The sequence below is a fragment of the Oncorhynchus nerka genome, linkage group LG4 (genome assembly GCF_034236695.1).
Source record: "Oncorhynchus nerka isolate Pitt River linkage group LG4, Oner_Uvic_2.0, whole genome shotgun sequence".
Lineage (NCBI taxonomy): Eukaryota > Metazoa > Chordata > Actinopteri > Salmoniformes > Salmonidae > Oncorhynchus > Oncorhynchus nerka.
In genome coordinates this window covers 85086034-85110684 of record NC_088399.1, presented here as the reverse complement: position 1 = coordinate 85110684, position 24651 = coordinate 85086034, and the positions used below count along the sequence as shown (strand labels likewise).

Below are 24651 nucleotides of genomic sequence, written 5' to 3'. Positions count from 1 at the left end.
ATTCCACAAAGAAAGAAGAGAAAAAAACAACACAAATGTACATCATATCAATTTAAATACAGACATGTAGCGAATACATTTTTTAAAACATTTTTTTTAATACGTTTTAATAACTAAATAGTTTTCTAAATCAGATTTAAAAAAAGAAAAGCGGCTTTTTCTTCATAAATGTTGATTTGCGTATGAAAAATGTTCCTAATAAAAAAAATAGATTTATGACATACTCACGTTCAATTGTGGAATCTGTGTAGTAAAATAATATGTCAAACGTAGACATTTCAATGGTTGTTTGCAATTTTAGGCCAAGATATAGTTTTACATCAGTCCAGAACACTTCACTATATAAACAATGACAGAATAAGTGATCGATAGATTCAGCTTCTAGTTCACAGAAACTGCATTCACTGGTAACATCAGGTATATATTTAGAAATCAAGCTATTACACGGATAGAATCTATGGATAATCTTAAAGGAGATCTCCTTTACTTTATTGGTCACCATAAATGTGTGTGGAGTGAGCCAAGCACAGCGCCAGTTTACATCAAACGATGAAGCCCAACAAAATATCGCAGAGGGAATAGACTTCCTGTAGAAAATATCCCTTAATAAAAAATGGTTTAATTTCGTATCTAGTAGACCAATGCCATTCACCTGAATATCGCTTACAATTGGAGATATTCCAAAATATGCATTATTCTGAAGTAATGTTTTTATCCCACTAGGTATAGCTTTAATAACAGTGTCATAATCCTTGCTTGAAACCTCAAAGTTGTGTCTTTCCACAAATTCTCTCCGCGTAAATAAGAGTCCCACTAATATTAACTAGTTGGCTGACAAAGGACAACGTTTTTCGAGAACCAGTTACGGTAAAATAACATCTTGTTTCCATGTCATATCGACCCATTGTTCCATATAAAACATTTATGAGGTGAAAAGTTGTGTTTATACAGCAAAGCCCAGCACATTGCCCACCACTGGCTCCAGGTCATCTACAAGACCCTGCTAGGTAAAGTCCCCCCTTATCTCAGCTCGCTGGTCACCATAGCAGCACTCACCTGTAGTAAGTGCTCCAGCAGGTATATCTCTCTGGTCACCCCCAAAACCAATTCTTCCTTTGGCCGCCTCTCCTTCCAGTTCTCTGCTGCCAATGACTGGAACGAACTACCAACATCTCTGAAACTGGAAACACTTATCTCCCTCACTAGCTTTAAGCACCAGCTGTCAGAGCAGCTCACAGATTACTGCACCTGTACATAGCCCATCTATAATTTAGCCCAAACAACTACCTCTTCCCCTACTGTATTTATTTATTTATTTTGCTCCTTTGCTCCCCATTATTTCTATTTTTACTTCGCACATTCTTCCACTGCAAATCGACCATTCCAGTGTTTTACTTGCTATATTGTATTTACTTTGCCACCATGGCTTTTGTTTGCCTTTACCTCCCTTATCTCACCTCATTTGCTCACATCGTATATAGACTTATTTTTCTACTGTATTATTGACTGTATGTTTGTTTTACTCTATGTGCAACTCTGTGTTGTTGTATGTGTCGAACTGCTTTGCTTTATCTTGGCCAGGTCGCAATTGTAAATGAGAACTTGTTCTCAACTTGCCTACCTGGTTAAATAAAGTTGAAAAAGAGAAGAAAAATTAAAGCCTGCTTGTGAAAAGCCGCCAATTTCACAGGAAGTTTACCCACAATATATGGACATTGTAGTAAAACATTAAGCCCTCCGAACTTCTGAAAAACAAAATGAGGTATAATATTCCAGAAACTATGAGGATTTTTGATGTACCTTTTAACCCAGTTGACCTTTGAAGTCTGACTGAAGAGAGTGAAGTCTAAGACATTTAGACCGCCATCACAAACCCTGTTGGTGATAACATCTCTTTTTATCTTATGTGGCTTGTTTTTCCACATGAAGTTGTACAATAACCGATCTAAGGTACAGCAAGTGGATTTGGGAATGTCAATATGTGAAAAAAGAGGATGCACGAGATAGCCCCTCAGCTTTTGATAAACGCACCCTTCCTTGAATACTTAAATCCCTCCCTAACCATGAGGATATATGTTGTTGTTGACAGATTCAGATACAGGGTTCAAATTAAGATCATTCACATCCTTAAGATTTTGGGTGATTTTTACACCGAGGTAGGTTACAGTATCTTTTACAGAGATGTTACAATCTGCTGGATTGACGGCACCTTTAGGAGGAAGCATGTTAGCTAGCTAGCTAGCTTTCTCGCTTGCAAGGTACAGCCGTGCTCTGAGTGACTGAGAAGTTTATCATTAGCCAGCAGCAAGTGACATTTAGGCGAAAACAATGGACAAGTTCTCACCTTGCAGCAAGGTAATGTCAGCTTGCTACTAGGTAGCTAGCTTACATGAATAGCAGGGCCTATCAGTTACAGACATTCTTGATGTACGTATCTGTATCTTGTTGCCTATAGCTAGCTAGTTATGTGCAGAGTCATAATATGCAGTACTATCTATATGTCAGTCTGTGGCATACACTTCACAAACACCTAGTACTCAGATAAAGACTGCAGGTCAACACCACAGACGGTAACTCACCAGTGTGACTTCAGCCAAGGGCCGTTTTGTCTATTGATTGCTGCACACAGTATACAGTGAGATAAACCTGTCTGCTGTAAGCTACCAACTTCATCCTTGTTCTTGTTGACAGGGTCTGACAAGCCCACAGAAGAGCATGGCAGACCTCAGCCTCGTGGAGAACTTCAGGATCTCAAGCAATGTAAGTTCTCTTCAGAGATGTATAATAATTCCATTTGTATGAAGCTCAATTTAGTAGAGCTCTCGGATGCTATTTCATTTCACTGCATTCAGACAGTTGTTGGCATTACTGTTAACCAATAAACCACCTAACTGTACAGTTATGTATAATATATACAGTGGGGCAAAAAAGTATTTAGTCAGCCACCAATTGTGCAAGTTCTCCCACTTAAAAAGATGAGAGGCCTGTAATTTTCATCATAGGTACACTTCAACTATGACAGACAAAATGAGAAAGAAAATCCAGAAAATCACATTGTAGGATTTTTAATTAATTAATTTGCAAATTATGGTGGAAAATAAGTATTTGGTCACCTACAAACAAGCAAGATTTCTGGCTCTCACAGACCTGTAACTTCTTCTTTAAGAGACTCCTCTGTCCTCTATTCGTTACCTGTATTAATGGCACCTGTTTAAACTTGTTATCAGTATAAAAGACACCTGTCCACAACCTCAAACAGTCACACTCCAAACTCCACTATGGCCAAGACCAAAGAGCTGTCAAAGGACACCAGAAACAAAATTGTAGACCTGCACCAGGCTGGGAAGACTGAATCTGCAATAGGCAAGCAGCTTGGTTTGAAGAAATCAACTGTGGGAGCAATTATTAGGAAATGGAAGACATACAAGACCACTGATAATCTCCCTCGATCTGGGGCTCCACGTAAGATCTTACCCCGTGGGGTCAAAATGATCACAAGAACGGTGAGCAAAAATCCCAGAACCACACGGGGGGACCTAGTGAATGACCTGCAGAGAGCTGGGACCAAAGTAACAAAGCCTACCATCAGTAACACACTACGCCGCCTGGGACTCAAATCCTGCAGTGCCAGATGTGTCCCCCTGCTTAAGCCAGTACATGTCCAGACCCGTCTGAAGTTTGCTAGAGAGCATTTGGATGATCCAGAAGAAGATTGGGAGAATGTCATATGGTCAGATGAAACCAAAATATAACTTTTTGGTAAAAACTCAACTCGTCATGTTTGGAGGACAAAGAATGCTGAGTTGCGTCCAAAGAACACCATACCTACTATGAAGCATGGGGGTGGAAACATCATGCTTAGGGGCTGTTTTTCTGCAAAGGGACCAGGATGACTGATCCGTGTAAAGGAAAGAATGAATGGGGCCATGTATTGTGAGATTTTGAGTGAAAACCTCCTTCCATCAGCAAGGGCATTGAAGATGAAACGTGGCTGGGTCTTTCAGCATGACAATGATCCCAAACACACCGCCCGGGCAACGAAGGAGTGGCTTCGTAAGAAGCATTTCAAGGTCCTGGAGTGGCCTAGCCAGTCTTCAGATCTCAACCCCATAGAAAATCTTTGGAGGGAGTTGAAAGTCCGTGTTGCCCAGGAACAGCCCCAAAACATCACTGCTCTAGAGGAGATCTGCATGGAGGAATGGGCCAAAATACCAGCAACAGTGTGTGAAAACCTTGTGAAGACTTACAGAAAACGTTTGACCTTTGTCATTGCCAACAAAGGGTATATAACAAAGTATTGAGATAAACTTTTGTTATTGACCAAATACTTATTTTCCACCATAATTTGCAAATAAATAAATTAAAAATCCTACAATGTGATTTTCTGGATTTATTTTCTCATTTTGTCTGTCATAGTTGAAGTGTACCTATGATGAAAATTACAGGCCTCTCTCATCTTTTTAAGTGGGAGAACTTGCACAATTGGTGGCTGACTAAATACTTTTTTTGCCCCACTGTAGTGTTACTCCCAGCTATCCACAAACAGTGTTTTAGCTACTGACCTAAAACAGATAGCTCTCCCTCAGTATGGTAGTTACTTCCAATAGACTGTTCCTGTACATTTCTACATTAAATCATTGTTGGTTACCTGTAATTCTTAGCATTTTCATTTGTCACTGTAACCTAGCACTAGAGGACAGTGTGACATGCAATATGAGTGTTAATCTGTGTCACAACATATCCTTTGAATGAACAGCTCAGGTTGAGAACACACAAGAGGAAGGCTATTACATTTCAGTCTTAGATTTAGCCAGGGTCTCCTGCAGACTTAAGGCAATTTGCTAAAGTACGAAACACTAGGAGTCACTAGGAGTCACATGCTTTATGTAACCACTGTCTTTCAGGTGTACATCATATTCACATTGAGCTGCCTTATCATATGTCTCTAGTCCTTCAAGGCTTGTTACATCATTGTCCTACATCACACTACAGAGAAGCCAAGTGTCAGAAAGATTGAGGTTGGTCATTCACCAGACAACAGTCCTCATGTCAAGGACAGCAATCAGGATAATGTATAGGGTAGCTGTCCTGCTGAGGCAGTATTTCAGCGTTTTGGACGGGAGAGTGAGCCATTGCTTAGAAAATGCAATCAGTCGCTGTTAGCCATGAGGGGCAGTCATTAGCCACTTGTTCGAATTCACTTTGTCAAGAGCGCTGCTTGAAGCAAAGAATGTCACAATGCCCTGTTTATAATGTTAGTCACTCTTCAGGAGCCGCACCAGCCACTTTCCTTTGACTTTGCTGTTTAAGCTCCAGCTGAATAGAACTTGGAACGGGACCAACCCCATTACCCGCCATACAGGGTGATGTTGATTCAACAAGACATTTCATTTCCTCTGTTCTGAGCCTGTTATTAACTTCCACAGTTCATTTTCTCCTGTCTGTGTGGATCGGTGACTGCCGACTGCTGAAAGGTATAGATCCATTTAGGCTGTCAAGGTTTAGCCTATGTGAATGATGTCACATTGAACGCATAGGCAGTGTCTTCCCCAAATGTTAACCTATTCAGTTTATAGCACTATATTTGCCCTATATTTGTCCAGGGCTCATAGGCCCTACTTGTATTTTAATGCTGTTGTTGGAGTGGATTATAAAAAATAAAAAATCCTACACCATCCTTTCGTTTGCACATAAAGAAAACTACACCAAATCAACTGCTTGAAAAGGTGTTCTGTTCATCTTTGTCCTTGACTTTCGTTTAAGGGTAGAACAAGGCAGCGCTGAAAGAGATGCTTCAATGCTGTCCCTTCAAAAAGACTGTCTGTTTAGGAAAAATATCCATTCATTAGAGGAGTCTAGTCAGCCTAAACACAGAGACACACGCACATGACACAAACAACACTTAAGCTAGCCTACTTCACAAACAAATACGTTTTAGCTTACATTTGTCTTGTACCTTTGAATGTGCACATAGAGCCTAGTCTACAATCCTAGTAGTGAAAAATGCTGTTGATGTCAGACGGCTTCTTGCAGGAACTGATTTCAACATGTCACATTAAGATAAGAACATGCATTTGTATGCAGCGTAATCAGTCGGTGAAAGAAAGCCAAGGGAAAAGGTAACATGATTAAGACAAAGCTCTATAACGGCTTTCCTGACTCTCCAATAGTGATCAGCTGCTGGTGGACTAACTGGATTACATCCTGGTACTTTACTATATATTGAACAATGTAGGCTTCCTGCTTCGGAAACAGTCAAGGCTTCTTCCAAGCATGTTAGGTGGTTGATAGGCTTGCCTCTCTCTTGCCTCGGTGCTTAATGGAACACCATTTATCACCTATAAGGCTTAGAGACAATTTATGCTTGATCTGAAAATGTGGTGGGCGGTGCCATATGGTTGGTGTGATGCAGTGGCGGAGGCACGCAGAGGCCAAATCGAGCTCGGTACTGCATCGCGGCGCGCCTCCCAAATGTTGTAACAATGCGGAGGACTCCGTATAGCTCCGCATTGACATGATTGGTTGACAGTAGGTGAGGATGGGAGGTCCAGCATAAACACAAACTCACTTCCTTCACAACAGCTCTGCTCAGTGACGCGCAATAAGTATACATGCCCTGACTTCTACAGAGGCCGTGTGTTGGTCGACATGTGGGCTTCAATGTGCTATGAAGGAGAGAGGGAAAACATGTCCATCTTTTAGTATCCACCCCTTTACACCCACATACACCTGTTCCAGGGAGTATGTATGACTTGGCATTGCTGCTTGGAGAAGAGGGTCAAACAAAGATGTGGGGGGGATTTGCATACATTAGGGAGTTCAAACCATACTATTCACATAGCTCAAACTGGTTTGGCTGTGGATCAAACCATTCATCTCCCCCCTGGTGTAGTAGCATTTGGCTATCTCTAGGGAAGAGGAGTGCTGCTGAGTTTGATTGACGGATGCTGCCATCCAATGAAGACTCAATCGATGGGCGGGTCTAGATGAATTTATCCAGTACCTGCTGGGAGCAGCGGGTCAGAAGGTGGCCATTTTAGGATTAGTGTGACCTTACAAGGCTTTGCTAGCCTGGGTTTTAGTCTGTTTCTGCTCTCTTGACATTTGTCATGACAATGAGTGAGATAGCTACAGCCATTTCACATGTCTAGGAACGGAAGTGGCAATACTGATTGTTATCTGCAAATTCTGTCTTTCTCCATATGCTTGTTTTTTTCAAAACTGACCTCAGATCAGTGTTTAGGGGCATCTTCATCCTACTCCTTCACACAGTGGGGCTGGCTTTCAGATCTAGACTATTGTAGGCTTTTGCATCCCAAATGGGCCCTGTTTAAAAGTAGTGCACTACAAAGGGAATAGAGTGCTGTTTGGGATGTAGGCATATTCCTTTAAAGGAGATCAGTTCTTATTCGCTGACAGATAAGTGTTATTGTTGCAGGTGTCTCTCTTTGTAGCCCTTAGAAACTTGTATGCCTCTTGCCTTTTCTGGGGCTCTTTATGTGTATGACCTACTCAACTCACTTCTCTGACGAAGTAGCTGAGCCAATATAGTAGAATTCCTTTGATATTCTTCTTTTTTTTTACTCAAAACCTTTTCTTCCCTACTACATTTTAAGAGATGCTTTTGTGGGCACTCAAATAATTCACTGACATTTAATCTAGGCTCCACAGTACCATGAAGCGACGGGCATTGCCATTGATTACAATTAACTTATTTCAAGCTCATTGTATATGCATCCAAATAATCTCTCATTCCTCCTGAAATGAACACTTGTTCATTAAAAGCATTGGATTGGTGATGGCATCTGCAAGAGGTAGTTTCCATATAGCTTTCAAATCCATAAGAGGAAGTGAACAAGTGCATACTTCAGGAGAAAGGAGAGAATATTCGAATGCACCCAGTTCCATGTTCGCTAGTTCTCTTATCCACCACTAGGTGTCCCTCTGACATCATGTGTACTGCAAAACTCAACGTCTTGGTGTTCAGTAGTTACCACAGCCACAAAGTCACACACCTCTGCCTATTTCTTCACTTTATCTTCTTAAAATGTGATTTGAAACCTAACCTTCACCCAGCCTTAACCACAATGCTAACCTTATGCCAACCCTAACCTTTAAATTAAGACCAAAAATGGCATTTTTATGATATTGCCATTTTTGTCTTTGGGGCTGTGGAAACAGAACATCTGAACCATTTACATCAAACTGACTAGAAGAAACAAGGGAAGCTTCTGGAAAACCTTAATAATTATTATGAAATGAGTAAATTATTGTTGTTGAAAAAGCCATTTATCTAGGTCTTTTGACATTCAATCGAATAGAAAGTCAAGGTACAATATACTAATAGCGTTGTATTGAGTTTATTTATCATAGTCCTCCTTGCAAGTGCTCAAACGAATCAAGTTGATCTTGTTATTGTGGGTTTTGCTTGTGATGGATAGGTCAGCGGGATAATCTTAGCCTCTGTTGTCAGAACACCGCTCACAACATGGCCTCTGATTCTCTTTGATATCCCGTTAGATGACACTAGTTAACCCATTGCTCAGGAACAGATGAGGACGTATAGTATGATGACCAATTAAGCTAGGGATGAATGAATATTCAGAATTGCTCTCATCGTGACAATGACATTGTTTTAATAATTGTTGCTTGAGTAGAATGTGAATTGATTGAGGAAATAATCGAACGCACACACACACGCAAACAAACACACTCCTCTCCCACTTAGTCACCTGGTATTGCTGCTTCTGACACTCACCAAAAAAGGAACCCCTTTGTCTGCTGCTTGATTTGCTCTCTGCATTCAATAACCACTTCATCTTTTGAACAGCCTTTGATAAGGCTCATTAAGCAGCCTACTTTTCGGTGCAAATGGCTTTTTAATTTCCCTCTCTGCCCATATTGAGGAGGAACTGCACGATGATGAGACTTTTAAAATTTGGACGGAGGAGTTCTCATTGTTTGGTTTTAACCCATCACAGTAAATGTGATCAAAGCTTGATGGTTATGAGTGTTCTAAGAGCCTCTGCTCTACAGGGTTCAGGTGGAAGGTTTGGGTTGTGTTTGTGTCTCTGAAGCAGAGGGGAGGCTCTTAATGAGTCATTCAGTTAGGTTGACTTAGTTGTCTTCTATACCTTTTTAAAGAGAGGGGGAGAAAGAAAGGGAGGAAAAAAGAGAGTTGAGAGAAGGGCTCTATCGACCTGGAGTTTTCTGAGAGATGCAGCTCACTTCCTGTCAATTTAGATGTCTGTCTTTTTCTTGCCGTTTTTTCTCTTTCTCTTTATCAGCGAGCGATGACTCATTCAACCACTATCCCTCCCTCCATAATTTCCCACCCACCCACACACCTCCCTCCTACCCTCCATAATTTCCCACCCACCCACACACCTCCCTCCTACCCTCCATAATTTTGCCCCCCCACCCCCCCACTAGGGATGCTGAGCTCCTACGCTCGGCTCACCCACACACTCTCTGTAGGCTCCTGCTGTATTTTCTCTACCCAGACTAAAATGTGGCAGAGCTGCACAGCATGCATTCACACGGGTGGTACGTACTCTTCTCTCTCTGAAGTGTCTCACTTTTACTTGAAAAATATATATTTTTTTCTCTAGGCAGAAAATATACCTTATATCTCTGGTGTGGATGTGATATAGGCCTAGCTGTCAGTCCCTATATATCTGGTGTGGATGTGATATATATAGGCCTAGCTGTCAGTCCCTATATCTCTGGTGTGGATGTGATATAGGCCTAGCTGTCAGTCCCTATATCTCTGGTGTGGATGTGATATAGGCCTAGCTGTCAGTCCCTATATCTCTGGTGTGGATGTGATATAGGCCAAGCTGTCAGTCCCTATATCTCTGGTGTGGATGTGATATAGGCCTAGCTGTCAGTCCCTATATCTCTGGTGTGGATGTGATATAGACCTAGCTGTCAGACCCTATATCTCTGGTGTGGATGTGATATAGGCCTAGCTGTCAGACCCTATATCTTTGGTGTGGATGTGATATAGGCCTAGCTGTCAGACCCTATATCTCTGGTGTGGATGTGATATATATAGGCCTAGCTGTCAGACCCTATATCTCTGGTGTGGATGTGATATAGGCCTAGCTGTCAGACCCTATATCTTTTGTGTGGATATGATATAGGCCTAGCTGTCAGTCCCTATATCTCTGGTGTGGATATGATATAGGCCTAGCTGTCAGACCCTATATCGCTGGTGTGGATGTGATACAGGCCTAGCTGCCAGACCCTATATCTCTGGTGTGGATGTGATACAGGCCTAGCTGCCAGACCCTATATCTCAGGTGTAGATGTGGTGCAATAGGTGTTGTGAAGGTTAATCAGCCCAATGGATGAGCTCTGAGAAATCAATTGATCCTCCGCTGGTTCCCATATATATTCTAGAGAGTTCTCTTCTCTCACAGAGCTCCTGCTTCCTTCCTTCCCACAAGGGTGTCCCAGCAACCACCCAATGTTCTCACCACACATTCTGGAACTGACTGCAGCTCTTTGTTAAGTGTTGCAGTGATTTCACTTGCTGTGGTAGCTGACATGTAGAGTGTTGAGCCAGTGGCAGGTCATTAGTAAAGATTGAAAAAAGTAAAGGGTCTAGACACCTGCCCTGGGGAATGCTTAACTCTACCTGGTGTCATGACGTTGCCCTCTTTGGGTACAGCAAGCCCATCCCCCTCTCCCTGCCTCCCCCTGCCTCCATCAACTAGGCTGCTGTGGTCCGAGAGAGGTCGTAAATTCCTGAGAAGACCCTGCCTCATGGCCACACAGTATAGAGAGAGGGTGAAGTTTCATAGAGAACAAAGGAATTTCTTCCACCTCACAGAACTGGAGGTCCGAACAAATTTCATGTTCCGGACAAGGTATAAAAGATCGGTGAAGCATCCAGCTACGAACTGGTCCGTTTGTTACATTTTGGGGAAGCTCATGGGAGACGGTGTGGCCACATTGCCATAACGCTGTTTATAAAAAAGCCTCAGATATGAGGTTTACATCTAATTGTTGTATAAGATGAATGAGTGAGTATGATACTGTTTGTAAAATTGTGTGATGTGACTGTTTTGGACTATTTAATGAAGGAAATCCCAATTCCCTTTTGAGTTTAACTAAATTAGAGGACCGCCCCTGAGCCCAGTTAGGGTCAGGCATCCTGGGACAGCCCCTTTTCTGCAATTACGAATAAAACCCAACTTTGAGAAATCCTCAACCTGACCATGTTTCTCTCAATCACGGGAGTGCAAAGGTTGTAGACCATTGCTGAATCTTTTAACTATACCATGTGGTTAAACCCTTAGACTATCGATACCGACAGAATAAGAACAAGTCTTTGATATTAATTACTAGCCTGCAGCTAGGAATTTGGTATCATTGACCGCGAAGAACGACAACCGCCGAACATCTATCTATAACGAAGTGAATGAATGTCACTCTGAACTATTCCCTCTAACCAAGACAGAGAGACGGACAAAACTTTCCAACAGAAACAAACTTTTCAACAAAGATCCCCGACGACACACTGAGCGTAAATATATATATTGATTGCAATTGTTCCTGAATGAGTGAGCGTTCATGTGCAAAGGATTAGCATTTCAATTGTTATAATTTTCAACTTTGTAGTGTCTCATCTCAGTTGACCCCCACTTCCCCTTTTGTCTAACAAGCCGCGATGCCGGTTTAGCCCACTAGGGCACATTCCCTTATCATTTCTTGTAACCATATTTACTTTGTTTGTTTGTTTATGCATTTCTGTGAATTACTTAGTTAGTAATAAATAAATGATTTAAGACAATTGATGTATGGATGACTCATAGTGAAAACTGGGTTCGTGTAGATAACCAACAATTTAGGACGTTTGGAATGAGACTAACGTGAGGTAAAGTAAATAATTAATTAATCAGAAGACTATTGATCAGATATGAAAATATCTGAAAGGTTATATTAGGAAATTATAACCTTGTAATCTGAATATTTTCCTTGGTGCCCCGACTTCCTAGTTAATTACAGTTACATGATTAATCAGTCTAATCGCGTAATACTAATTACAGAGAATCTTTGATAAAACTAAGACTTCAATTGCAGAGGCTTTCATTAAAGGACAACCTCGGTGTTCTGTTAGACAGGTAACTCTCCATCCACAATATAGCAGGGATGTAAAGCCATAACACACAAGTTTCAGCATATTATGATCTAGAATGTCAAACCTGCACGGAAGTCTAAAAAAACAGCCCCAACTTTTTATGATCAATTTCTCTCAGCCAATCATCAGTCATTTGTGTAAGTGCCGTACATGTTGAATGCCCTTCGCTATGAACATGTTGAATATCTGTTGTTAATTAGTTTACTGTGAATCAAATCAAATCAAGCTTTATTTATATAGCATGTTTCAGACATGAATGTAACATAATGCGCTTCACAGGATTTTTTTTTTTTTAAAAGACGATGAAAATAAAAACTACACAACAAACATGAGGATAAAAAAACTAAAAAATAACAATAAAAACTGAACAACTACAAAAGCACCTTAAGGAAAAGCAAAGCAAAGTGTGTTTTAAGATCTCTTTTAATTATGTTCACAGTTTCGCATGGGGGCATAGTAACTAAAACTAAAGGCTGCCTCTCCTTGCGTCTTGGTCCAAGGCTTTGGGATAGTTAAAAGGCCAGTGCCAGAGGACCTGAGGGACCTACTTGGTATATATCTCAAAAGCATGTCTGATATGTTTTGGGGTGCACAATCATGGGTTGATTTCAAATCCAATAGAATAATCTTAAAATGTATTCTAAATGTCACAGGCAGCCAGTGCAGAGACTTTAAAACCGGTGTAATGTGTGCTTTCCGTCTGGTCTTGCACAATACAATACAATACCTGTGCTGCAGCAATCAGTTTGTTTTGCAGTTGACCAATGGCTTTCTTGGGTAGACCAGACAGGAGAGCATTGCAGTAGTCAAACCAGCTTGTAATAAAATCATGGATGAGTCTGTATCAGCCTGAGATAGAAACAGCTGCACTTGGCAATGTTCCTCAGGTGGTAAAAAGCTATTTTTGTCACATCCCTAATGTGTGATTCAAAATTGAGTTCAGAATCTAAAATGACACCTAGGTTTTTACCTGGTGTTTTACCTTTATTGCCCATGATTTAAAATGTGCAGCCAGATTCTCTGTGCTTTGGCTCCAATAATAAATGGCATTGTATCTGATCCAACACAGTTTTATCTTAATAGTTAATTAAGGGTTGGTAACCGGCTGATTGGTCAGCTGTTTGAGCCAGTAAACAGGGCTTTACTATTCTTGGGTAGCGCAATGACTTTTGCCTCTCTCCAGGCCTGAGGGAACACACTTTCCTGTAGGCTTAGATTGAAGAGATGGCCAATAGGAGTGACAATTATCGTCCGTTTGTTGCTGGCATATCATGTCTAAATTTACTAATCTTATAAATGAAAAAATCATTGGAGTAGTTGGCAATATCAGTGAGTTTTGTGACGAATGAGCCATCTGATTCAATGAATGATGGAGCCAAGTTTGTCTTTTTGCCCAAAGTTTAATGTAAGGTGCTCCAAAGCTTTCTTTATATCATTTATCTGTTTCACAGTACTGTTTCTTCTTTTTGTTTAGTTTAGTCACATGATTTCTCAATTTACAGTACCATTGCCAATCAGCAGTGCAGCCAGACTTATTTGCCATTCCTTTGCCTCATCCCTCTCACCCATACAAATGTTCAATTCCTTATCAATTCACTGGGATTGAACAGTTTTTACAGTCATTTTCTGTACAGTAATGTTCTGTTGCCTGTGCACTAGCTTAGTCCGTCTTTGGAACTTTGGTTTTCCTAGATATGGCTTTTGTTTTATGATCACTAAATCCGATGGATTTGGATACTTCTTTACAGCAGCATTAGTAAAGATGTGATCAGTACATGTGGATAGTTTCATTCCTGTGCTGTTTGTAAACACCTTGGTAGGTTGACTGATAATCTGATCCAGGTTGCAGGCACTGGTTACAGTTTGAAGCTTTTTCATGAGTGGGCATCTTGATGAAAGCCGGGTCAATATTTAGGTCACCCTGAAAATATAGCTTTCTGTTGATATCACATACATTATCAAGCATTTCATACACATCCAGATACTGACTGTTTGCATTTGGTGGTCTATAGCAACTTCCTACAAGACTGTTTGCATTTAGTGGTCTATAGCAACTTCCTACAAGAATGGGTTTTAGGTGTAGCCATATTACTTCAACAGAATTTGACTTGAGATCCTCTCTAAGCTTTACAGGAATATGACTGAATATAAACTGCAACACCACCCCCATTGGCATTTCTGCCTTTCCTATAGATGTTATCACCATGTACTTCTACTACTGTATCATCAAAGGTATTATCTAAGTGAGTTTCAGAGATTGTCAGGATATGAATGTTATCTGTTACAAGCAGGTTTTTGATTTCATGGACCCTATTCATGTAGGCTATATTTAGCACTTGTGGGATTCTTTATTTTTGTATTGCTTTACTGGGAGGCTTATCAGAGGGTGATATTTATGTTTAAGCTGATAGTGCAGGGTGAGCTGCACACACTTGGCTTCCTAAAACCGCCTAATTGCTAATAGTATAACTGATTCATAGCCAGTAGAAAAGGTTCATAGCCAATCTCAGGCTGGGTCTGTAGCTCTGTTTGGCATATCCCATACCTGCTCCAGCAGGTATATCTCTCTAGTCACCCACAAAACCAATTCTTTCTTTGGCCGCCTCTCCTTCCAGTTCTCTGCTGCCAATGACTGGAACGAACTACAAAAATCTCTGAAACTGGAAACACTTATCTCCCTTATCCCCTCACTAGCTTTAAGCACCAATTGTCAGAGCAGCTCACAGATTACTGCACCTGTACATAGCCCACCTATAATTTAGCCCAAACAACTACCTCTTTCCCTACTGTATTTAATTAATTAATACATTTTGCTCCTTTGCACCCCATTATTTGTATTTCTACTTTGCACATTCTTCCATTGCAAAACTACCATTCCAGTGTTTTACTTGCTATATTGTATTTACTTTGCCACCATGGCCTTTTTTTGCCTTTACCTCCCTTATCTCACCTCATTTGCTCACATCGTATATAGACTTGTTTATACTGTATTATTGACTGTATGTTTGTTTTACTCCATGTGTAACTCTGTGTCGTTGTATGTGTCGAACTGCTTTGCTTTATCTTGGCCAGGTCGCAATTGTAAATGAGAACTTGTTCTCAACTTGCCTACCTGGTTAAATAAAGGTGAAATAAAAAATAGACAACTAATAAAAAATGTTTTATTTGAAAGAGTTAGCTGGCTAGCTTGTAAAGTGGCAAATTTAAAGTATCTTAACTTTTTCTGTTTATCTAGCTAAGTTAGTTTGCTACATATACAGTGGGGAGAACAAGTATTTGATACACTGCCGATTTTGCAGGTTTTGCTACTTACAAAGCATGTAGAGGTCTGTAATTTTTATCAACTGTGAGAGACGGAATCTAAAACAAAAATCCAGAAAATCACATTGTATGAATTTTAAGTAATTAAATTGCATTTTATTGCATGACATAAGTATTTGATCACCTACCAACCAGTAAGAATTCTTTAAGGATCCCTCCTGTTCTCCACTCATTACCTGTATTAAATGCACCTGTTTGAACTTGTTACCTGTATAAAAGACACCCGTCCACACACTCAATCAAACAGACTCCAACCTCTCCACAATGGCCAAGACCAGAGAGCTGTGTAAGGACATCAGGGATAAAATTGTAGACCTGCACAAGGCTGGGATGGGCTACAGGACAATAGGCAAGCAGCTTGGTGAGAAGGCAACAACTGTTGGCGCAATTATTAGAAAATGGAAGAAGTTCAAGATGACGGTCAATCACCCTCGGTCTGGGGCTCCATGCAAGATCTCACCTCGTGGGGCATCTATGATCATGAGGAAGGTGAGGGATCAGCCCATAACTACATGGCAGGACCTGGTCAATGACCTGAAGAGAGCTGGGACCACAGTCTCAAAGAAAACCATTAGTAACACACTACCCCGTCATGGATTAAAATCCTGCATCCTTCCCTCAGTAAGAGCATTGAAGATGGGTCTTCCAGCATGACAACGACCTGAAACACACAGCCAGGGCAACTAAGGAGTGGCTCTGTAAGAAGCATTTCAAGTTCCTGGAGTGGCCTAGCCAGTCTCCAGACCTGAACCCAATAGAAAATCTTTGGAGGGAGCTGAAAGTCCGTATTGCCCAGCGACAGCCCCGAAACCTGAAGGATCTGGAGAAGGTCTGTATGGAGGAGTGGGCCAAAATCCCTGCTGCAGTGTGTGCAAACGTGGTCTACTACAGGAAACGTATGATCTCTGTAATTGCAAACAAAGGTTTCTCTACCAAATATTAAGTTCTGCTTTTCTGATGTATCAAATACTTATGTCATGCAATAAAATGCAAATTAATTACTTAAAAATCATATAATGTGATTTTCTGGATTTTTGTTTTAGATTCCGTCTCTCACAGTTGAAGTGTACCTATGATAAAAATGTACAGACCTCTACATGCTTTGTAAGTCGGAAAACCTGCAAAATCGGCAGTGTATCAAATACTTGTTCTCCCCACTGTATTTGAATTAAATAATCAATGTTGCTTCCCTTAATACATTGAAAAATAATGTCTTTATTGGTAGGCTACTTGCAAGTTGGTTTAACTAGCGTCCTCATGCTCGAATGGCAGTTTGTTTTTGAATGGCAGTTATATTTTGAATTGACCAAAAGGTTCTATATAGAACCCCTTTTTTAAATCTAAGACTGTATGCTATTATTAAACATGATTTCCTCTTGCATCTAGCTAGCATTTAGTTTGCAACAGCACAGAGAAATTTTTCTGACTTGGCAAAATTATACAGAAGCATCATTAATATAAATGTAAATGCAAAACAGTTGTAACAAATTAAAAGGGATTGATATGACTGGGTTAGCTTTTGATAGCTGTTGTTTTCTAAAACCCCTATTACTCTCTGGGGTACAAAGAACCCTGAAGGTTATTTGCCTTCACTGGGTGTATATATACAGTGCATTCGGAAAGTATTCAGACCCCTTGACCATTTCCTCATTTTGTTACGTTACAGCTTTATTCTAAAATGGATTAAATATTTTTTCCCTCATCAATCTTAGCATCATCAGGACAAAGCAAAAAATATTTTTTTAGAAATTTTGCAAATGTATTAATAAAAAATAATAAAAAACTGAAATATCACATTTACATACGTATTCAGACCCTTTACTCAGTACATTGTTGAAGTACCTTTGCCAGCGATAACAGTTTCAAGTCTTCTTGGTTATGATGCTACAAGCTTGGAACACCTGCATTTGGGGAGTTTCTTCCATTCTTCTCTGCAGATCCTCTCAAGCTCTGTCAGGTTGGATGTGGAGCGTCGATGCTTAGCTATTTTCAGGTCTCTCTAGAGATGTTTTTTTGGGGGTTCAGTTCTGGGCTCTGGCTGGTTTTCATCAAGATCTCTCTGTACTTTGCTCCGTTCATCTTTACCTCGATCCCGACTAGTCTCCCAGTCCCTGCCACTGAAAAACATCCCCACAGCATGATGCTGCCGCCAACATGCTTCACCGTAGGGATAGTGCCAGGTTTCATCCAGACGTGACGCTTGGCATTCAGGCCAAAGAGTTCAATCTTGGTTTCGTCAGTCCAGAGAATCTTGTTTCTCCTGGTCTGAAAGTCCTTTAGGTGCATTTTTGCAAACTCCAATTGGGCTGTCATCTGCCTTTTACTAAGGAGTGGCTTCCGTCTGGCCCCTCTACCATAAAGGCCTGATTGGTGGAGTGCTGCAAAGATGGTTGTTCTTTTGGAAGGTTCTCCCATCTCCACAGAGGAACTCTGGAGTAATGTCAGAGTGACCACCGGATTCTTGGTCACCTCCTTGACGAAGGCCCTTCTCCCTGATTGCTCAGTTTGACCGGGCGGCCAGCTCTAGGAAGAGTCTTGGTGGTTCCAAACTTCTTCCACTTAAGAATGATGGAGGCCACTGTGTTCTAGGGGACCTTCAATGCTGCAGAAATGTGTTGGTACCCTTCCCCAGATCTGTGCCTGAACACAATCCTGTCTCTGAGCTCTACAGAGAATTCCTTCGACATCATGGCTTGGTTTTTGCTCTGACATGCACTGTCAACTGTGGGACATTATCTAGACAGGTGTTTGCCTTTCCAAAAAGTCAAGGGGTCTGAATACTTTCCGAATGCACTGTATATAATCTTTTTTAGTGAAGGGTTCTTTAGTCTTATCCAAATAACCAAAATGTTCTATATAGAACCCCAAATAACCATTTTGTACAGACCCAGAGGAAACACCAAGCTAGAGGTGAGTCAAATAGTTAGGCTAGTTAGTTATGCCCGCTGTTCACTACACACCCAGAGGGCACACCAAGCCAAGGGACCCACTGCCCAATCTCCCTTTATAGCACCTTCACATGTTGCAGCACAAGCTGGAGGAGAGTGTCCCAAATGCGTCCCAAATGGCACCCTATTCCATATGTAGTGCATAGGGCTATGGTCAAAAGTAGTGCCATATGTATGGAATAGGGTGCCTTTTGGGACAGAGTCATAGTACTGTGTACTGACCCCAAGGACAGAACAAGCTGGAGGTGACTTAGTTATTTATTTAGTCCTACTGTACACTACAGACCGAAAGGACACCGCAACAAGTGAATTGCTATCCACTCTCCCATTCATAGCTATTTTTGCCACTGGGACACATTATGTGAATTACCTTCCACAAATAGTCCTTTTTCCCACACTCCCACAAAAAGCCACAACCTATTCACTTTTATTATCTAATACATGTTCAAATCAAATCAAATTGTATTTGTCATATGCGCCAAATACAATAGGTGTAGTAGACCTTAGAGTGAAATACTTACTTACAAGCCCTTAACCAACAATGCAGTTTTAAAAAAATCCCTAAAAAAGTAAGAGGTGAGAATAACAAATGATTGAGGAGCAGCAGTAAAATAACAATAGCGGGGCTATATTACAAGGGGTATCAGTACAGAGTCAGTGTGCAGGGGGCACCGGTGTCTAGGTAATTATGTACATGTAGGGAGCGTTATTAAAGTGGCTATGCATAGATAATAACAGAGAGTAGCATCCGTGTAAAAGGGGGTGGGGGCAATGCACGTAGTCTGGGGTAGCCATTTGCTTAGCTGTTCAGGAGTCTTATGGCTTGGGGGTAGAAGCTGTTTAGGAGCCTCTTGGACTGAAACTTGGTGCTCCGGTACTGCTTGCCATGCGGTACCAGAGAGAACGGTCTATGATTAGGGTGGCTGTAGTCTTTGGCCTGACACTGCCTGGTATAGAGGTCCTGGATGGCAGGAAGCTTGATCCCGGTGATGTACTGGGCCGAACGCATTACCCTCTGCAGTGCCTTGCGGTCGAAGGTCGAACAGTTGCCATACCAGGCAGTGATGCAACCCGTCAGGATGCTCTCGATGGTTCAGCTATAGAACCTTTTGAGGATCTGAGGACCCATGCCAATTCTTTTCAGTTTCCCAATTGGGAATAGGTTTTGTTGTGCCCTCTTCACATCTGTCTTGGTGTGCTTGGACCATGTTAGTTTGCTGATGATGTGGACGCCAAGGAACTTGAAGCTCTCAACCTGCTCCACTTCAGCCCCGTTGTTGAGAATGAGGGCATGCTCGGTCCTTCTTTTCCTGTAGTCCACAATCATCTCCTTAGTCTTGATTACGTTGAGGGAGAGGTTGTTGTCCTTGCACCACACGGCCAGGTCTCTGACCTCCTCCCTATAGGCTGTCTCGTTGTTGTCGGTGATCAAGCCTACCACTGTTGTGTCATCGGCAAACTTAATGATGGTGTTGGAGTCGTGCCTGGCCGTGTAGTCATGAGTGAACAGGGAGTACAGGAGGGGACTGAGCACGCACCCCTGAGGGGCCCCCGTGTTGAGGATCAGTGTGGCGGATGTGTTGTTACCTACCTTTACCACCTGGGGGTGGCCCGTCAGGATGTCCAGCATCCAGTTGCAGAGGGAGGTGTTTAGTCCCAGGGTCCTTAGCTTAGTGTTGAGCTTTGAGGGCACTATGGTGTTGAACGCTGGACTGTAGTCAATGAATAGCATTTTTGTCCAGGTGTGAAAGGGCAGTGTGGAGTGCAATATATATTGCATCATCTATTGATCTGTTGGGGCGGTATGCAAATTGGAGTTGGTCTAGGGATTCTGGGATAATGGTGTTGATGTGAGCCATGACCAGTCTTTCAAAGCACTTCATAGCTACAGATGTGAGTGCTAAGGGTCGGTAGTCGTTTAGGCACATTACCTTAGTGTTCTTGGGCACAAGGACTATGGTAGTCTGCTTGAAACATGTTGGTATTAGACTCGGACAGGGAGAGGTTGAAAATGTCAGTGAAGACACTTGCCAATTGGTCAGTGCATGCTCGGAGTACACATCGTCTGGCCCTGCGGCCTTGTGAATATTGACCTAAAGGTCTTACTCACATCAGCTGCGGAGAGCGTGATCTCACATTCGTCGGGAACAGCTGATGCTCTCATTCATGTTTCAGTGTTACATGCCTCAAAGCTTCCCTTTGTAGTCTGTAATAGTTTGCAAGCCCTGCCACATCTGACGAGCATCAAAGCCGGTGTAGTACGATTCAATCTTAGTCCTGTATTGACGTTTTGCCTGTTTGCTGGTTCGTCGGAGGGCATAGCGGGATTTCTTATAAGCTTCCGGGTTAGAGTCCCGCTCCTTGAAAGCGGCAGCTCGGTGCAGATGTTGCCTGTATTCCATGGCTTCTGGTTGGGGTATGTACGTACAGTCACTGTAGGGATGACGTCCTCAATGCACTTATTGATGAAGCCAATGACTGATGTGGTGTACTCTTCAATGCCATCAGAAGAATCCCAGAATATATTCCAGTCTGTGCTAGCAAAACAATCCTGTAGCTCAGTGGGGTCTAAACTGGCTGGTACCACGACTTGTTGTCTCAGCGATGTACACACTGACTAGTTACATGACTTGTTGCCTCAGCGATGTCCACACTGACTAGTTACATGACTTGTTGCCTCAGCGATGTCCACACTGACTAGTTCCACGACTTGTTGCCTAAGTGATGTCCTCACTGACTAGTTCCACGACTTGTTGCCTCAGTGATGTCCACACTGACTAGTTACATGACTTGTTGCCTCAGCGATGTCCACACTGACTAGTTCCACGACTTGTTGCCTCAGCGATGTCCACACTGACTAGTTCCACGACTTGTTGCCTCAGCGATGTCCACACTGACTAGTTACATGACTTGGGGCCTCAGCGATGTCCACACTGACTAGTTCCAAGACTTGTTGCCTCAGCGATGTCCATACTGACTAGTTACATGACTTGGTCTCAGCAGGGTCTACACTGACTAGTTACATGACTTGGGGCCTCAGCGGGGTCTACACTGACTAGTTCCACAACTTGGTTTCAGCGGGGTCTACACTGACTAGTTACATGACTTGGGGCCTCAGTGGGGTCTACACTGACTGGTTCCACAATTTGGGGCCTCCACGGGGTCTACACTGACTAGTTACATGACTTGGGGCCTCAGCGGGGTCTACACTGACTAGTTCCACGAATTGTTGCCTCAGCGATGTCCACATTGACTAGTTCCACGAGTTGTTGCCTCAGCGATGTCCACACTGACTAGTTACATGACTTGGGGCCTCAGCGATGTCCACACTGACTAGTTCCACGACTTGTTGCCTCAGCGATGTCCACACTGACTAGTTAGATGACTTGAGGCCTCAGCGATGTCCACACTGACTAGTTCCACGACTTGAGGCCTCAACGGGGTCTACACTGACTAGTTACACGACTTGAGGCCTCAACGGGGTCCACACTGACTAGTTCCACGACTTGTTGCCTCAGCGATGTCCACACTGACTAGTTCCACGACTTGTTGCCTCAGCGATGTCCACACTGACTAGTTACATGACTTGTTGCCTCAACGATGTCCACACTGACTAGTTCCACGACTTGTTGCCTCAGCGATGTCCATACTGACTAGTTCCACGACTTGTTGCCTCAGCGATGTCCACACTGACTAGTTCCACAACTTGTTGCCTCAGCGATGTCCACACTGACTAGTTCCACAACTTGTTGCCTCAGCGATGTCCACACTGACTAGTTCCACAACTTGTTGCCTCAGCGATGTCCACACTGACTAGTTCCACGACTTGTTGCCTCAGCGATGTCCACACTGACTAGTTCCACGACTTGTTGCCTCAGCGATGTCCACACTGACTAGTTCCACGACTTCTTGCCTCAGCGATGTCCACACTGACTAGTTCCACGACTTGAGGCCTCAACGGGGTCTACACTGACTAGTTACATGACTTGGTCTCAGCAGGGTCTACACTGACTAGTTACATGACTTGGGGCCTCAGCGGGGTCTATACTGACTAGTTCCACGACTTGGTTTCAGCGGGGTCTACACTGACTAGTTACATGACTTGGGGCCTCAGTGGGGTCTACACTGACTGGTTCCACAATTTGGGGCCTCCGCGGGGTCTACACTGACTAGTTACATGACTTGGGGCCTCAGTGGGGTCTACACTGACTGGTTCCACAATTTGGGGCCTCCATGGGATTTACACTGACTAGTTATATGACTTGGGGCCTCAGTGGGGTCTACACTGACTGGTTCCACAATTTGGGGCCTCCATGGGATTTACACTGACTAGTTATATGACTTGGGGCCTCAGTGGGGTCTACACTGACTGGTTCCACAATTTGGGGCCTCCGCGGGGTTTACACTAACTCGTTACAGCGACTTGGGCCTCCCCGCCTACACCTCCCTCTCCCTGGTTCCCAAACTCGTTATGGGGGACTCCTCTCCCCCCTTGACGGAGCTGTATCTACTCTAACGTCACTCTGGCGTCTTCTCCTGCTCACATGCCAATGACTTCCAGATTGATGGATTATCCACTCGCGGAGGAAGGGTGTGAAATCTCATTAGATTTAGCCGAGTGTCGCAACAACAACAACCTTTCAGATTAGAAAATGAGACTTTCAGCCAAGGGGAAAGCAATTACCCATCATCCTCGGGGCTTCTTCGCTGCTGTTGTTCCCCTTGCTTGTTTACTGATAAAGTAGTGCTCCCTGATTTTAATTACATTTATTATGCATCTAAGCATGTGTGGAATACAATTCTCTGACTTTTTTCCTCTACTTTTTAAACGAAGAAGTTAGTTGACAGAAGACAGTGGAAGCTCTCTGAATAAAAGCTGAAGAAACTAAAAGAATTAAGATTAGCCACTAAAATAATCAAATCAAACAAAATCCCGCACAGCTCTGAGCTGCTGGCATTTGGATTTCAGTTTGGTTTCCACGATAAAACAACTTTGATTTGTTTTCTGGCAGGTGGTTCACTCCACACACCAAAGCTGCGCTCCACAAAATGACTTTCTCTTCTAAGAAGTTATTGGTATGAGCTTTGTATTCTTGTATTGTAACAATGCTTTTATTGTGTGTTTATGACAGAAACTCCCAACTGAGCTGAACCTACAGGAGCTGGAGGAGTACAGAAACAAGCTGAAGAGCCAACAAACAGCGGTGAGTGCAGGAGATGAGATGAGCAGCATAGGGACAGTCACTCACATACTTGGATTATGGTGATAATAGCTATGCCATTTTACTGTATCAGTGCACTTTGAAGGCAAACACAACATCTTCCGTGTTCAAAACAAGCAATTCAATAGTTACATACAGTATGTTTCTATGTAACACCTGAATAGGACTAACAAACTTACATTTATAATCACCAATTTAATATTTAATATAATTTCTGTGAAGCCTAAGTTTATTGCTTCAGCCTGGGCGTGGTAATGTACGTACAGTCGACTTCTGTTAATTGCATATCGGAGAAGTGCAAACTCCTCTTAAGTGCATTGCCTTTCACCAATCCCAGGTGGATGTTGGCATGTTATATTCAGAAAGACGGCTTTAAAACTCTAGTTAGTTTATTGTATCCAGTAGTGTATATCTGCTGCAGGCCCAGTGAGTTATTATACTGAACCAAAATATAAACGCAACATGCAACAATTTCAAAGATTTTACTTAGTTACAGTTCATATAATGAAATCAGGGAATTGAAATATATTCATTAGGCCCTAATCTATGGATTTCACATGACTGGGAGTTAGGGCTGTCCCTGTTCTTTAGAACAATCGACTGGTCGAAATGTTAAAATGTGTATTTTTCCATAAAAACACACCCTATGTGTTTTAAAATAAAATCAACTATATGTAGGCTACGGAGCATGTCTGATGATTTAAGCACACTGTCATTAAATAATTAAGACCACACAAATGACTCAAGAGGGAGGCAGAGATCAACAACCTTCTCCTGCGCTGCTGGCCTTTGCAGGTTCTGCCATTACGCCATTACGCCAGTAATAGGCTACACCAGGGGTCGGCAACCTTTCCCATTTGTAGTGCCAATTTACCATTTCTACAAATCTGCGTGCCAGTTATGATTTTCATATGCACATTTTCGTGGAACAGTTTCATTTATTTTATAATAAAGTCTTCATAACTCAAAATCATTGTCATGCGATTCATGAAAATGAAATCTAACTGAAAAT

The 24651-nt window shown here is 42.3% G+C and overlaps 1 pseudogene; it reads left to right on the top strand.

The window, feature by feature from the left end:
- The window catches only part of LOC115115609 (syndetin-like), a 136936-nt pseudogene that overhangs the window by 383 nt on the left and 111902 nt on the right, over positions 1-24651 (top strand).